This window comes from Hyla sarda, unplaced genomic scaffold (genome assembly GCF_029499605.1).
Source record: "Hyla sarda isolate aHylSar1 unplaced genomic scaffold, aHylSar1.hap1 scaffold_3411, whole genome shotgun sequence".
Classification (NCBI taxonomy): Eukaryota; Metazoa; Chordata; class Amphibia; order Anura; family Hylidae; genus Hyla; species Hyla sarda.
In genome coordinates this window covers 1-16,417 of record NW_026610166.1, presented here as the reverse complement: position 1 = coordinate 16,417, position 16,417 = coordinate 1, and the positions used below count along the sequence as shown (strand labels likewise).

The 16,417-nt window shown below is 46.3% G+C and overlaps 7 non-coding genes across 7 annotated transcripts; all 7 read right to left on the bottom strand.

Moving 5' to 3' along the window:
- Positions 1-500: 500 nt before the first annotated feature.
- LOC130330895 (U2 spliceosomal RNA) lies at positions 501-691 on the bottom strand. The gene has a single exon (XR_008873929.1). It is a non-coding gene; the product is annotated as a U2 spliceosomal RNA (small nuclear RNA).
- A 2,091-nt stretch (positions 692-2,782) lies between these two features.
- On the bottom strand, positions 2,783-2,973 carry LOC130330894 (U2 spliceosomal RNA). Its single transcript, XR_008873928.1, has one exon. It is a non-coding gene; the product is annotated as a U2 spliceosomal RNA (small nuclear RNA).
- Positions 2,974-5,065: 2,092 nt separating this feature from the next.
- On the bottom strand, positions 5,066-5,256 carry LOC130330899 (U2 spliceosomal RNA). The gene has a single exon (XR_008873933.1). It is a non-coding gene; the product is annotated as a U2 spliceosomal RNA (small nuclear RNA).
- Positions 5,257-7,349: 2,093 nt separating this feature from the next.
- Positions 7,350-7,540, bottom strand: LOC130330898 (U2 spliceosomal RNA). Its single transcript, XR_008873932.1, has one exon. It is a non-coding gene; the product is annotated as a U2 spliceosomal RNA (small nuclear RNA).
- A 2,087-nt stretch (positions 7,541-9,627) lies between these two features.
- Positions 9,628-9,818, bottom strand: LOC130330897 (U2 spliceosomal RNA). Its single transcript, XR_008873931.1, has one exon. It is a non-coding gene; the product is annotated as a U2 spliceosomal RNA (small nuclear RNA).
- Positions 9,819-11,909: 2,091 nt separating this feature from the next.
- On the bottom strand, positions 11,910-12,100 carry LOC130330896 (U2 spliceosomal RNA). Its single transcript, XR_008873930.1, has one exon. It is a non-coding gene; the product is annotated as a U2 spliceosomal RNA (small nuclear RNA).
- A 2,095-nt stretch (positions 12,101-14,195) lies between these two features.
- LOC130330893 (U2 spliceosomal RNA) lies at positions 14,196-14,386 on the bottom strand. The gene has a single exon (XR_008873927.1). It is a non-coding gene; the product is annotated as a U2 spliceosomal RNA (small nuclear RNA).
- Between the last annotated feature and the right edge of the window lie 2,031 nt (positions 14,387-16,417).

Sequence of the window (16,417 nt, the reverse complement as noted above, 5' to 3'; positions counted from 1 at the left end):
ACCTGTGTGAACAGCCAGGAGACCCCCCCCCCCCCCCCCCCCCATGTTATGTTACATAGTTACATAGTTAGTACGGTCGAAAAAAGACATATGTCCATCACGTTCAACCAGGGAATTAAGGGGTAGGGGTGTGGCGCGATATTGGGGAAGGGATGAGATTTTATATTTCTTCATAAGCATTAATCTTATTTTGTCAATTAGGAACATTCAGCACCCACCCGCTATCAAGGCAGCTGCCTATCATGTCATGCCCTACCTGCACAGGTGTGCTGGCTACTCAAATGATCCAATTAAGGAGGCCATTTAGTCAGCAGCAGCAGAAGTCCTGTGCCTGGACGCTCCAACAGGGGCCAGACACAAGCAGAAGCAGCAGAAGCAGCAGCAGCACCACCTTTTGTTTTTTGGCTGCAGCAGCAGCAAGGCCCACAGGGCTGGCTAGCTGGCTAGCCAGCAAGCAGGTAGCAATGAAAGTAGGAATCTTTCTTTTTAACCCTGTAAGGGGGTGGTGCACTGTACCCGAAGATACTGCCATATCGGGTCAATGCATAGGGCGACGGAAGCAAGCTTCGAAATCGGCCCCCGTTCTCAAAAATCCATTTAATATATGGTCCCCAGATAGGGGACGTATCAGATATTAAACTGATAAGAACAGATACTACACTTGATCTTAGCCAAAAGGCCGAGAAGCGATAACCGTGAAAGGGGCGGGCCCAACAAGGTCCCCTTCATGGGCACTATCACTGCTTGCTGTCAGGGAGGCTGCCAGACAATTTTCCATGCACACTCTGGGCTGGGGGGCAGTCAACCACCAGTACACACAGCAGAACCTAAACCCATACCATTATTGCTAAGCAGCAAGACAGGGGCCCATTGCACTCCCACGGGGCCTTTTTAAATGCAATCCATAACCCGGATTTGCCAGGAACCCTTCTTACTCCTCCTACTTGAATGTGACACTGGGCTTAGGATCTGCATAGGAAACACACACACAAGCACACACCTACCTTTGTTGCCTGCAGATGCCTCCTTGGCTGTCCCCAAACGGTATCAAACCAACACCCACGGGAAGCTGTAAGCATAGAGGACATGCCTGCACCCCATTGGACTTACCTGTGTGGGTTAAATCCGGGTTATTTGACAACCTATGGCGGTGATGGTTCTGCTCAGGCAGAGCAGTGCTGATGCTCCTCATAAAGCTGTCGCTGCTGTGAAGGTTCTAGGTGACATCACAAATCCCTTTGGTTACATACACAACAAAGCTGGGTTGTTGTTGTTTACACTCTGCAAGGCCTGTGGAAGTGAGTGACATCATAGCACTGTAGTTCTGAGGGTTCAAGATGGATGCAACAATCTCCTGTTGCTTCTATGAAGGCCGTAATAGACGACATCACCAAACAGCTCCATAGTCACATACACAGCAAAGGAGAGATGTTGTTTACACCTAGTGATGTCAGTGGTATTGAGTGACATCACAGCACAGTGCTAAGGCTCCTGGGCCTGGACACAGCAGCGGCTGCAATATCTCAACGGAGAATACGTTTATATCTATGTGTGTGTGTGCGCATATATATATATATATATATATATATATATATATATATATATATATTCTCCGCCGAAATCACTTTTAAACCCATTTCCACCTTTTTTTCCCTTCTCTTCCTCTTACTTTTTTTTTCACGTTTTTTTACGTTTTTCTCCTTTTCGCCTCTTTTCTGGGCGTATTATTCTTCTTTTTCTTCTTTTTTTTCGTCTAATGCATACCCCATCAGTGCAGCAATGCTTATTCAATACCGCCAGCAGATGGAGACACTGGGGGATAATTTTCTAAGGATTTATACTGATTTTTCCTGTCTGAATTTGTCGCACAGAAAGTTGCAGGCCAAATATGTGTGACATTTCTGCGACTTTAGCTTCTAGAGCATTTTTACAACATTATACATAGGTGCTGAATACATAAAAAGCGACTGTTCAGCGACAGACAAGTCGCATCGGCTGAAAGTAGGCCAGAATGTCAGTCCATGTTGGAGCAGGTTTAGATACAGTCTAAAGCATAGATCTCAAAGTCTGTGCACAGAATTTAGCAAGGGCCTCGCACCTTCTGATGCATCAGGTAGGTGCACAATAGCATAGCCTAACCCTCTGTACTTTGGTCTATATTGATGCGGGACATAGACAGCCAGCTGATGACCAATCCATTAGTGCAATGGATGGCTGGAAGCATTTGTCTTTGCCTTTGCAATACCACAGAAGCAATGCATGGTCAATGTACAGCAATGACACACCTGTGTGAACAGCCAGGAGACCCCCCCCCCCCCCCCCCCCATGTTATGTTACATAGTTACATAGTTAGTACGGTCGAAAAAAGACATATGTCCATCACGTTCAACCAGGGAATTAAGGGGTAGGGGTGTGGCGCGATATTGGGGAAGGGATGAGATTTTATATTTCTTCATAAGCATTAATCTTATTTTGTCAATTAGGAACATTCAGCACCCACCCGCTATCAAGGCAGCTGCCTATCATGTCATGCCCTACCTGCACAGGTGTGCTGGCTACTCAAATGATCCAATTAAGGAGGCCATTTAGTCAGCAGCAGCAGAAGTCCTGTGCCTGGACGCTCCAACAGGGGCCAGACACAAGCAGAAGCAGCAGAAGCAGCAGCAGCACCACCTTTTGTTTTTTGGCTGCAGCAGCAGCAAGGCCCACAGGGCTGGCTAGCTGGCTAGCCAGCAAGCAGGTAGCAATGAAAGTAGGAATCTTTCTTTTTAACCCTGTAAGGGGGTGGTGCACTGTACCCGAAGATACTGCCATATCGGGTCAATGCATAGGGCGACGGAAGCAAGCTTCGAAATCGGCCCCCGTTCTCAAAAATCCATTTAATATATGGTCCCCAGATAGGGGACGTATCAGATATTAAACTGATAAGAACAGATACTACACTTGATCTTAGCCAAAAGGCCGAGAAGCGATAACCGTGAAAGGGGCGGGCCCAACAAGGTCCCCTTCATGGGCACTATCACTGCTTGCTGTCAGGGAGGCTGCCAGACAATTTTCCATGCACACTCTGGGCTGGGGGGCAGTCAACCACCAGTACACACAGCAGAACCTAAACCCATACCATTATTGCTAAGCAGCAAGACAGGGGCCCATTGCACTCCCACGGGGCCTTTTTAAATGCAATCCATAACCCGGATTTGCCAGGAACCCTTCTTACTCCTCCTACTTGCATGTGACACTGGGCTTAGGATCTGCATAGGAAACACACACACAAGCACACACCTACCTTTGTTGCCTGCAGATGCCTCCTTGGCTGTCCCCAAACGGTATCAAACCAACACCCACGGGAAGCTGTAAGCATAGAGGACATGCCTGCACCCCATTGGACTTACCTGTGTGGGTTAAATCCGGGTTATTTGACAACCTATGGCGGTGATGGTTCTGCTCAGGCAGAGCAGTGCTGATGCTCCTCATAAAGCTGTCGCTGCTGTGAAGGTTCTAGGTGACATCACAAATCCCTTTGGTTACATACACAACAAAGCTGGGTTGTTGTTGTTTACACTCTGCAAGGCCTGTGGAAGTGAGTGACATCATAGCACTGTAGTTCTGAGGGTTCAAGATGGATGCAACAATCTCCTGTTGCTTCTATGAAGGCCGTAATAGACGACATCACCAAACAGCTCCATAGTCACATACACAGCAAAGGAGAGATGTTGTTTACACCTAGTGATGTCAGTGGTATTGAGTGACATCACAGCACAGTGCTAAGGCTCCTGGGCCTGGACACAGCAGCGGCTGCAATATCTCAACGGAGAATACGTTTATATCTATGTGTGTGTGTGCGCATATATATATATATATATATATATATATATATATATATATATATATATTTCTCCGCCGAAATCACTTTTAAACCCATTTCCACCTTTTTTTCCCTTCTCTTCCTCTTACTTTTTTTTCACGTTTTTTTACGTTTTTCTCCTTTTCGCCTCTTTTCTGGGCGTATTATTCTTCTTTTTCTTCTTTTTTTTCGTCTAATGCATACCCCATCAGTGCAGCAATGCTTATTCAATACCGCCAGCAGATGGAGACACTGGGGGATAATTTTCTAAGGATTTATACTGATTTTTCCTGTCTGAATTTGTCGCACAGAAAGTTGCAGGCCAAATATGTGTGACATTTCTGCGACTTTAGCTTCTAGAGCATTTTTACAACATTATACATAGGTGCTGAATACATAAAAAGCGACTGTTCAGCGACAGACAAGTCGCATCGGCTGAAAGTAGGCCAGAATGTCAGTCCATGTTGGAGCAGGTTTAGATACAGTCTAAAGCATAGATCTCAAAGTCTGTGCACAGAATTTAGCAAGGGCCTCGCACCTTCTGATGCATCAGGTAGGTGCACAATAGCATAGCCTAACCCTCTGTACTTTGGTCTATATTGATGCGGGACATAGACAGCCAGCTGATGACCAATCCATTAGTGCAATGGATGGCTGGAAGCATTTGTCTTTGCCTTTGCAATACCACAGAAGCAATGCATGGTCAATGTACAGCAATGACACACCTGTGTGAACAGCCAGGAGACCCCCCCCCCCCCCCCCCCATGTTATGTTACATAGTTACATAGTTAGTACGGTCGAAAAAAGACATATGTCCATCACGTTCAACCAGGGAATTAAGGGGTAGGGGTGTGGCGCGATATTGGGGAAGGGATGAGATTTTATATTTCTTCATAAGCATTAATCTTATTTTGTCAATTAGGAACATTCAGCACCCACCCGCTATCAAGGCAGCTGCCTATCATGTCATGCCCTACCTGCACAGGTGTGCTGGCTACTCAAATGATCCAATTAAGGAGGCCATTTAGTCAGCAGCAGCAGAAGTCCTGTGCCTGGACGCTCCAACAGGGGCCAGACACAAGCAGAAGCAGCAGAAGCAGCAGCAGCACCACCTTTTGTTTTTTGGCTGCAGCAGCAGCAAGGCCCACAGGGCTGGCTAGCTGGCTAGCCAGCAAGCAGGTAGCAATGAAAGTAGGAATCTTTCTTTTTAACCCTGTAAGGGGGTGGTGCACTGTACCCGAAGATACTGCCATATCGGGTCAATGCATAGGGCGACGGAAGCAAGCTTCGAAATCGGCCCCCGTTCTCAAAAATCCATTTAATATATGGTCCCCAGATAGGGGACGTATCAGATATTAAACTGATAAGAACAGATACTACACTTGATCTTAGCCAAAAGGCCGAGAAGCGATAACCGTGAAAGGGGCGGGCCCAACAAGGTCCCCTTCATGGGCACTATCACTGCTTGCTGTCAGGGAGGCTGCCAGACAATTTTCCATGCACACTCTGGGCTGGGGGGCAGTCAACCACCAGTACACACAGCAGAACCTAAACCCATACCATTATTGCTAAGCAGCAAGACAGGGGCCCATTGCACTCCCACGGGGCCTTTTTAAATGCAATCCATAACCCGGATTTGCCAGGAACCCTTCTTACTCCTCCTACTTGCATGTGACACTGGGCTTAGGATCTGCATAGGAAACACACACACAAGCACACACCTACCTTTGTTGCCTGCAGATGCCTCCTTGGCTGTCCCCAAACGGTATCAAACCAACACCCACGGGAAGCTGTAAGCATAGAGGACATGCCTGCACCCCATTGGACTTACCTGTGTGGGTTAAATCCGGGTTATTTGACAACCTATGGCGGTGATGGTTCTGCTCAGGCAGAGCAGTGCTGATGCTCCTCATAAAGCTGTCGCTGCTGTGAAGGTTCTAGGTGACATCACAAATCCCTTTGGTTACATACACAACAAAGCTGGGTTGTTGTTGTTTACACTCTGCAAGGCCTGTGGAAGTGAGTGACATCATAGCACTGTAGTTCTGAGGGTTCAAGATGGATGCAACAATCTCCTGTTGCTTCTATGAAGGCCGTAATAGACGACATCACCAAACAGCTCCATAGTCACATACACAGCAAAGGAGAGATGTTGTTTACACCTAGTGATGTCAGTGGTATTGAGTGACATCACAGCACAGTGCTAAGGCTCCTGGGCCTGGACACAGCAGCGGCTGCAATATCTCAACGGAGAATACGTTTATATCTATGTGTGTGTGTGCGCATATATATATATATTATATATATATATATATATATATATATATTTCTCCGCCGAAATCACTTTTAAACCCATTTCCACCTTTTTTTCCCTTCTCTTCCTCTTACTTTTTTTTCACGTTTTTTTACGTTTTTCTCCTTTTCGCCTCTTTTCTGGGCGTATTATTCTTCTTTTTCTTCTTTTTTTTCGTCTAATGCATACCCCATCAGTGCAGCAATGCTTATTCAATACCGCCAGCAGATGGAGACACTGGGGGATAATTTTCTAAGGATTTATACTGATTTTTCCTGTCTGAATTTGTCGCACAGAAAGTTGCAGGCCAAATATGTGTGACATTTCTGCGACTTTAGCTTCTAGAGCATTTTTACAACATTATACATAGGTGCTGAATACATAAAAAGCGACTGTTCAGCGACAGACAAGTCGCATCGGCTGAAAGTAGGCCAGAATGTCAGTCCATGTTGGAGCAGGTTTAGATACAGTCTAAAGCATAGATCTCAAAGTCTGTGCACAGAATTTAGCAAGGGCCTCGCACCTTCTGATGCATCAGGTAGGTGCACAATAGCATAGCCTAACCCTCTGTACTTTGGTCTATATTGATGCGGGACATAGACAGCCAGCTGATGACCAATCCATTAGTGCAATGGATGGCTGGAAGCATTTGTCTTTGCCTTTGCAATACCACAGAAGCAATGCATGGTCAATGTACAGCAATGACACACCTGTGTGAACAGCCAGGAGACCCCCCCCCCCCCCCCCCCATGTTATGTTACATAGTTACATAGTTAGTACGGTCGAAAAAAGACATATGTCCATCACGTTCAACCAGGGAATTAAGGGGTAGGGGTGTGGCGCGATATTGGGGAAGGGATGAGATTTTATATTTCTTCATAAGCATTAATCTTATTTTGTCAATTAGGAACATTCAGCACCCACCCGCTATCAAGGCAGCTGCCTATCATGTCATGCCCTACCTGCACAGGTGTGCTGGCTACTCAAATGATCCAATTAAGGAGGCCATTTAGTCAGCAGCAGCAGAAGTCCTGTGCCTGGACGCTCCAACAGGGGCCAGACACAAGCAGAAGCAGAAGCAGCAGAAGCAGCAGCAGCACCACCTTTTGTTTTTTGGCTGCAGCAGCAGCAAGGCCCACAGGGCTGGCTAGCTGGCTAGCCAGCAAGCAGGTAGCAATGAAAGTAGGAATCTTTCTTTTTAACCCTGTAAGGGGGTGGTGCACTGTACCCGAAGATACTGCCATATCGGGTCAATGCATAGGGCGACGGAAGCAAGCTTCGAAATCGGCCCCCGTTCTCAAAAATCCATTTAATATATGGTCCCCAGATAGGGGACGTATCAGATATTAAACTGATAAGAACAGATACTACACTTGATCTTAGCCAAAAGGCCGAGAAGCGATAACCGTGAAAGGGGCGGGCCCAACAAGGTCCCCTTCATGGGCACTATCACTGCTTGCTGTCAGGGAGGCTGCCAGACAATTTTCCATGCACACTCTGGGCTGGGGGGCAGTCAACCACCAGTACACACAGCAGAACCTAAACCCATACCATTATTGCTAAGCAGCAAGACAGGGGCCCATTGCACTCCCACGGGGCCTTTTTAAATGCAATCCATAACCCGGATTTGCCAGGAACCCTTCTTACTCCTCCTACTTGCATGTGACACTGGGCTTAGGATCTGCATAGGAAACACACACACAAGCACACACCTACCTTTGTTGCCTGCAGATGCCTCCTTGGCTGTCCCCAAACGGTATCAAACCAACACCCACGGGAAGCTGTAAGCATAGAGGACATGCCTGCACCCCATTGGACTTACCTGTGTGGGTTAAATCCGGGTTATTTGACAACCTATGGCGGTGATGGTTCTGCTCAGGCAGAGCAGTGCTGATGCTCCTCATAAAGCTGTCGCTGCTGTGAAGGTTCTAGGTGACATCACAAATCCCTTTGGTTACATACACAACAAAGCTGGGTTGTTGTTGTTTACACTCTGCAAGGCCTGTGGAAGTGAGTGACATCATAGCACTGTAGTTCTGAGGGTTCAAGATGGATGCAACAATCTCCTGTTGCTTCTATGAAGGCCGTAATAGACGACATCACCAAACAGCTCCATAGTCACATACACAGCAAAGGAGAGATGTTGTTTACACCTAGTGATGTCAGTGGTATTGAGTGACATCACAGCACAGTGCTAAGGCTCCTGGGCCTGGACACAGCAGCGGCTGCAATATCTCAACGGAGAATACGTTTATATCTATGTGTGTGTGTGCGCATATATATATATATATATATATATATATATATATATATATATATTTCTCCGCCGAAATCACTTTTAAACCCATTTCCACCTTTTTTTCCCTTCTCTTCCTCTTACTTTTTTTTCACGTTTTTTTACGTTTTTCTCCTTTTCGCCTCTTTTCTGGGCGTATTATTCTTCTTTTTCTTCTTTTTTTTCGTCTAATGCATACCCCATCAGTGCAGCAATGCTTATTCAATACCGCCAGCAGATGGAGACACTGGGGGATAATTTTCTAAGGATTTATACTGATTTTTCCTGTCTGAATTTGTCGCACAGAAAGTTGCAGGCCAAATATGTGTGACATTTCTGCGACTTTAGCTTCTAGAGCATTTTTACAACATTATACATAGGTGCTGAATACATAAAAAGCGACTGTTCAGCGACAGACAAGTCGCATCGGCTGAAAGTAGGCCAGAATGTCAGTCCATGTTGGAGCAGGTTTAGATACAGTCTAAAGCATAGATCTCAAAGTCTGTGCACAGAATTTAGCAAGGGCCTCGCACCTTCTGATGCATCAGGTAGGTGCACAATAGCATAGCCTAACCCTCTGTACTTTGGTCTATATTGATGCGGGACATAGACAGCCAGCTGATGACCAATCCATTAGTGCAATGGATGGCTGGAAGCATTTGTCTTTGCCTTTGCAATACCACAGAAGCAATGCATGGTCAATGTACAGCAATGACACACCTGTGTGAACAGCCAGGAGACCCCCCCCCCCCCCATGTTATGTTACATAGTTACATAGTTAGTACGGTCGAAAAAAGACATATGTCCATCACGTTCAACCAGGGAATTAAGGGGTAGGGGTGTGGCGCGATATTGGGGAAGGGATGAGATTTTATATTTCTTCATAAGCATTAATCTTATTTTGTCAATTAGGAACATTCAGCACCCACCCGCTATCAAGGCAGCTGCCTATCATGTCATGCCCTACCTGCACAGGTGTGCTGGCTACTCAAATGATCCAATTAAGGAGGCCATTTAGTCAGCAGCAGCAGAAGTCCTGTGCCTGGACGCTCCAACAGGGGCCAGACACAAGCAAGCAGAAGCAGCAGAAGCAGCAGCAGCACCACCTTTTGTTTTTTGGCTGCAGCAGCAGCAAGGCCCACAGGGCTGGCTAGCTGGCTAGCCAGCAAGCAGGTAGCAATGAAAGTAGGAATCTTTCTTTTTAACCCTGTAAGGGGGTGGTGCACTGTACCCGAAGATACTGCCATATCGGGTCAATGCATAGGGCGACGGAAGCAAGCTTCGAAATCGGCCCCCGTTCTCAAAAATCCATTTAATATATGGTCCCCAGATAGGGGACGTATCAGATATTAAACTGATAAGAACAGATACTACACTTGATCTTAGCCAAAAGGCCGAGAAGCGATAACCGTGAAAGGGGCGGGCCCAACAAGGTCCCCTTCATGGGCACTATCACTGCTTGCTGTCAGGGAGGCTGCCAGACAATTTTCCATGCACACTCTGGGCTGGGGGGCAGTCAACCACCAGTACACACAGCAGAACCTAAACCCATACCATTATTGCTAAGCAGCAAGACAGGGGCCCATTGCACTCCCACGGGGCCTTTTTAAATGCAATCCATAACCCGGATTTGCCAGGAACCCTTCTTACTCCTCCTACTTGCATGTGACACTGGGCTTAGGATCTGCATAGGAAACACACACACAAGCACACACCTACCTTTGTTGCCTGCAGATGCCTCCTTGGCTGTCCCCAAACGGTATCAAACCAACACCCACGGGAAGCTGTAAGCATAGAGGACATGCCTGCACCCCATTGGACTTACCTGTGTGGGTTAAATCCGGGTTATTTGACAACCTATGGCGGTGATGGTTCTGCTCAGGCAGAGCAGTGCTGATGCTCCTCATAAAGCTGTCGCTGCTGTGAAGGTTCTAGGTGACATCACAAATCCCTTTGGTTACATACACAACAAAGCTGGGTTGTTGTTGTTTACACTCTGCAAGGCCTGTGGAAGTGAGTGACATCATAGCACTGTAGTTCTGAGGGTTCAAGATGGATGCAACAATCTCCTGTTGCTTCTATGAAGGCCGTAATAGACGACATCACCAAACAGCTCCATAGTCACATACACAGCAAAGGAGAGATGTTGTTTACACCTAGTGATGTCAGTGGTATTGAGTGACATCACAGCACAGTGCTAAGGCTCCTGGGCCTGGACACAGCAGCGGCTGCAATATCTCAACGGAGAATACGTTTATATCTATGTGTGTGTGTGCGCATATATATATATATATATATATATATATATATATATATATATATATTTCTCCGCCGAAATCACTTTTAAACCCATTTCCACCTTTTTTTCCCTTCTCTTCCTCTTACTTTTTTTTCACGTTTTTTTACGTTTTTCTCCTTTTCGCCTCTTTTCTGGGCGTATTATTCTTCTTTTTCTTCTTTTTTTTCGTCTAATGCATACCCCATCAGTGCAGCAATGCTTATTCAATACCGCCAGCAGATGGAGACACTGGGGGATAATTTTCTAAGGATTTATACTGATTTTTCCTGTCTGAATTTGTCGCACAGAAAGTTGCAGGCCAAATATGTGTGACATTTCTGCGACTTTAGCTTCTAGAGCATTTTTACAACATTATACATAGGTGCTGAATACATAAAAAGCGACTGTTCAGCGACAGACAAGTCGCATCGGCTGAAAGTAGGCCAGAATGTCAGTCCATGTTGGAGCAGGTTTAGATACAGTCTAAAGCATAGATCTCAAAGTCTGTGCACAGAATTTAGCAAGGGCCTCGCACCTTCTGATGCATCAGGTAGGTGCACAATAGCATAGCCTAACCCTCTGTACTTTGGTCTATATTGATGCGGGACATAGACAGCCAGCTGATGACCAATCCATTAGTGCAATGGATGGCTGGAAGCATTTGTCTTTGCCTTTGCAATACCACAGAAGCAATGCATGGTCAATGTACAGCAATGACACACCTGTGTGAACAGCCAGGAGACCCCCCCCCCCCCCATGTTATGTTACATAGTTACATAGTTAGTACGGTCGAAAAAAGACATATGTCCATCACGTTCAACCAGGGAATTAAGGGGTAGGGGTGTGGCGCGATATTGGGGAAGGGATGAGATTTTATATTTCTTCATAAGCATTAATCTTATTTTGTCAATTAGGAACATTCAGCACCCACCCGCTATCAAGGCAGCTGCCTATCATGTCATGCCCTACCTGCACAGGTGTGCTGGCTACTCAAATGATCCAATTAAGGAGGCCATTTAGTCAGCAGCAGCAGAAGTCCTGTGCCTGGACGCTCCAACAGGGGCCAGACACAAGCAGAAGCAGAAGCAGCAGAAGCAGCAGCAGCACCACCTTTTGTTTTTTGGCTGCAGCAGCAGCAAGGCCCACAGGGCTGGCTAGCTGGCTAGCCAGCAAGCAGGTAGCAATGAAAGTAGGAATCTTTCTTTTTAACCCTGTAAGGGGGTGGTGCACTGTACCCGAAGATACTGCCATATCGGGTCAATGCATAGGGCGACGGAAGCAAGCTTCGAAATCGGCCCCCGTTCTCAAAAATCCATTTAATATATGGTCCCCAGATAGGGGACGTATCAGATATTAAACTGATAAGAACAGATACTACACTTGATCTTAGCCAAAAGGCCGAGAAGCGATAACCGTGAAAGGGGCGGGCCCAACAAGGTCCCCTTCATGGGCACTATCACTGCTTGCTGTCAGGGAGGCTGCCAGACAATTTTCCATGCACACTCTGGGCTGGGGGGCAGTCAACCACCAGTACACACAGCAGAACCTAAACCCATACCATTATTGCTAAGCAGCAAGACAGGGGCCCATTGCACTCCCACGGGGCCTTTTTAAATGCAATCCATAACCCGGATTTGCCAGGAACCCTTCTTACTCCTCCTACTTGCATGTGACACTGGGCTTAGGATCTGCATAGGAAACACACACACAAGCACACACCTACCTTTGTTGCCTGCAGATGCCTCCTTGGCTGTCCCCAAACGGTATCAAACCAACACCCACGGGAAGCTGTAAGCATAGAGGACATGCCTGCACCCCATTGGACTTACCTGTGTGGGTTAAATCCGGGTTATTTGACAACCTATGGCGGTGATGGTTCTGCTCAGGCAGAGCAGTGCTGATGCTCCTCATAAAGCTGTCGCTGCTGTGAAGGTTCTAGGTGACATCACAAATCCCTTTGGTTACATACACAACAAAGCTGGGTTGTTGTTGTTTACACTCTGCAAGGCCTGTGGAAGTGAGTGACATCATAGCACTGTAGTTCTGAGGGTTCAAGATGGATGCAACAATCTCCTGTTGCTTCTATGAAGGCCGTAATAGACGACATCACCAAACAGCTCCATAGTCACATACACAGCAAAGGAGAGATGTTGTTTACACCTAGTGATGTCAGTGGTATTGAGTGACATCACAGCACAGTGCTAAGGCTCCTGGGCCTGGACACAGCAGCGGCTGCAATATCTCAACGGAGAATACGTTTATATCTATGTGTGTGTGTGCGCATATATATATATATATATATATATATATATATATATATATATATATATTTCTCCGCCGAAATCACTTTTAAACCCATTTCCACCTTTTTTTCCCTTCTCTTCCTCTTACTTTTTTTTCACGTTTTTTTACGTTTTTCTCCTTTTCGCCTCTTTTCTGGGCGTATTATTCTTCTTTTTCTTCTTTTTTTTCGTCTAATGCATACCCCATCAGTGCAGCAATGCTTATTCAATACCGCCAGCAGATGGAGACACTGGGGGATAATTTTCTAAGGATTTATACTGATTTTTCCTGTCTGAATTTGTCGCACAGAAAGTTGCAGGCCAAATATGTGTGACATTTCTGCGACTTTAGCTTCTAGAGCATTTTTACAACATTATACATAGGTGCTGAATACATAAAAAGCGACTGTTCAGCGACAGACAAGTCGCATCGGCTGAAAGTAGGCCAGAATGTCAGTCCATGTTGGAGCAGGTTTAGATACAGTCTAAAGCATAGATCTCAAAGTCTGTGCACAGAATTTAGCAAGGGCCTCGCACCTTCTGATGCATCAGGTAGGTGCACAATAGCATAGCCTAACCCTCTGTACTTTGGTCTATATTGATGCGGGACATAGACAGCCAGCTGATGACCAATCCATTAGTGCAATGGATGGCTGGAAGCATTTGTCTTTGCCTTTGCAATACCACAGAAGCAATGCATGGTCAATGTACAGCAATGACACACCTGTGTGAACAGCCAGGAGACCCCCCCCCCCCCCCCATGTTATGTTACATAGTTACATAGTTAGTACGGTCGAAAAAAGACATATGTCCATCACGTTCAACCAGGGAATTAAGGGGTAGGGGTGTGGCGCGATATTGGGGAAGGGATGAGATTTTATATTTCTTCATAAGCATTAATCTTATTTTGTCAATTAGGAACATTCAGCACCCACCCGCTATCAAGGCAGCTGCCTATCATGTCATGCCCTACCTGCACAGGTGTGCTGGCTACTCAAATGATCCAATTAAGGAGGCCATTTAGTCAGCAGCAGCAGAAGTCCTGTGCCTGGACGCTCCAACAGGGGCCAGACACAAGCAGAAGCAGAAGCAGCAGAAGCAGCAGCAGCACCACCTTTTGTTTTTTGGCTGCAGCAGCAGCAAGGCCCACAGGGCTGGCTAGCTGGCTAGCCAGCAAGCAGGTAGCAATGAAAGTAGGAATCTTTCTTTTTAACCCTGTAAGGGGGTGGTGCACTGTACCCGAAGATACTGCCATATCGGGTCAATGCATAGGGCGACGGAAGCAAGCTTCGAAATCGGCCCCCGTTCTCAAAAATCCATTTAATATATGGTCCCCAGATAGGGGACGTATCAGATATTAAACTGATAAGAACAGATACTACACTTGATCTTAGCCAAAAGGCCGAGAAGCGATAACCGTGAAAGGGGCGGGCCCAACAAGGTCCCCTTCATGGGCACTATCACTGCTTGCTGTCAGGGAGGCTGCCAGACAATTTTCCATGCACACTCTGGGCTGGGGGGCAGTCAACCACCAGTACACACAGCAGAACCTAAACCCATACCATTATTGCTAAGCAGCAAGACAGGGGCCCATTGCACTCCCACGGGGCCTTTTTAAATGCAATCCATAACCCGGATTTGCCAGGAACCCTTCTTACTCCTCCTACTTGCATGTGACACTGGGCTTAGGATCTGCATAGGAAACACACACACAAGCACACACCTACCTTTGTTGCCTGCAGATGCCTCCTTGGCTGTCCCCAAACGGTATCAAACCAACACCCACGGGAAGCTGTAAGCATAGAGGACATGCCTGCACCCCATTGGACTTACCTGTGTGGGTTAAATCCGGGTTATTTGACAACCTATGGCGGTGATGGTTCTGCTCAGGCAGAGCAGTGCTGATGCTCCTCATAAAGCTGTCGCTGCTGTGAAGGTTCTAGGTGACATCACAAATCCCTTTGGTTACATACACAACAAAGCTGGGTTGTTGTTGTTTACACTCTGCAAGGCCTGTGGAAGTGAGTGACATCATAGCACTGTAGTTCTGAGGGTTCAAGATGGATGCAACAATCTCCTGTTGCTTCTATGAAGGCCGTAATAGACGACATCACCAAACAGCTCCATAGTCACATACACAGCAAAGGAGAGATGTTGTTTACACCTAGTGATGTCAGTGGTATTGAGTGACATCACAGCACAGTGCTAAGGCTCCTGGGCCTGGACACAGCAGCGGCTGCAATATCTCAACGGAGAATACGTTTATATCTATGTGTGTGTGTGCGCATATATATATATATATATATATATATATATATATATATATATATATTCTCCGCCGAAATCACTTTTAAACCCATTTCCACCTTTTTTTCCCTTCTCTTCCTCTTACTTTTTTTTCACGTTTTTTTACGTTTTTCTCCTTTTCGCCTCTTTTCTGGGCGTATTATTCTTCTTTTTCTTCTTTTTTTTCGTCTAATGCATACCCCATCAGTGCAGCAATGCTTATTCAATACCGCCAGCAGATGGAGACACTGGGGGATAATTTTCTAAGGATTTATACTGATTTTTCCTGTCTGAATTTGTCGCACAGAAAGTTGCAGGCCAAATATGTGTGACATTTCTGCGACTTTAGCTTCTAGAGCATTTTTACAACATTATACATAGGTGCTGAATACATAAAAAGCGACTGTTCAGCGACAGACAAGTCGCATCGGCTGAAAGTAGGCCAGAATGTCAGTCCATGTTGGAGCAGGTTTAGATACAGTCTAAAGCATAGATCTCAAAGTCTGTGCACAGAATTTAGCAAGGGCCTCGCACCTTCTGATGCATCAGGTAGGTGCACAATAGCATAGCCTAACCCTCTGTACTTTGGTCTATATTGATGCGGGACATAGACAGCCAGCTGATGACCAATCCATTAGTGCAATGGATGGCTGGAAGCATTTGTCTTTGCCTTTGCAATACCACAGAAGCAATGCATGGTCAATGTACAGCAATGACACACCTGTGTGAACAGCCAGGAGACCCCCCCCCCCCCCCCCATGTTATGTTACATAGTTACATAGTTAGTACGGTCGAAAAAAGACATATGTCCATCACGTTCAACCAGGGAATTAAGGGGTAGGGGTGTGGCGCGATATTGGGGAAGGGATGAGATTTTATATTTCTTCATAAGCATTAATCTTATTTTGTCAATTAGGAACATTCAGCACCCACCCGCTATCAAGGCAGCTGCCTATCATGTCATGCCCTACCTGCACAGGTGTGCTGGCTACTCAAATGATCCAATTAAGGAGGCCATTTAGTCAGCAGCAGCAGAAGTCCTGTGCCTGGACGCTCCAACAGGGGCCAGACACAAGCAGAAGCAAGCAGAAGGCAGCAGCACCACCTCCCTTACAGGGTAAAAAGAAAGATTCCTACTTTCATTGCTACCTGCTTGCTG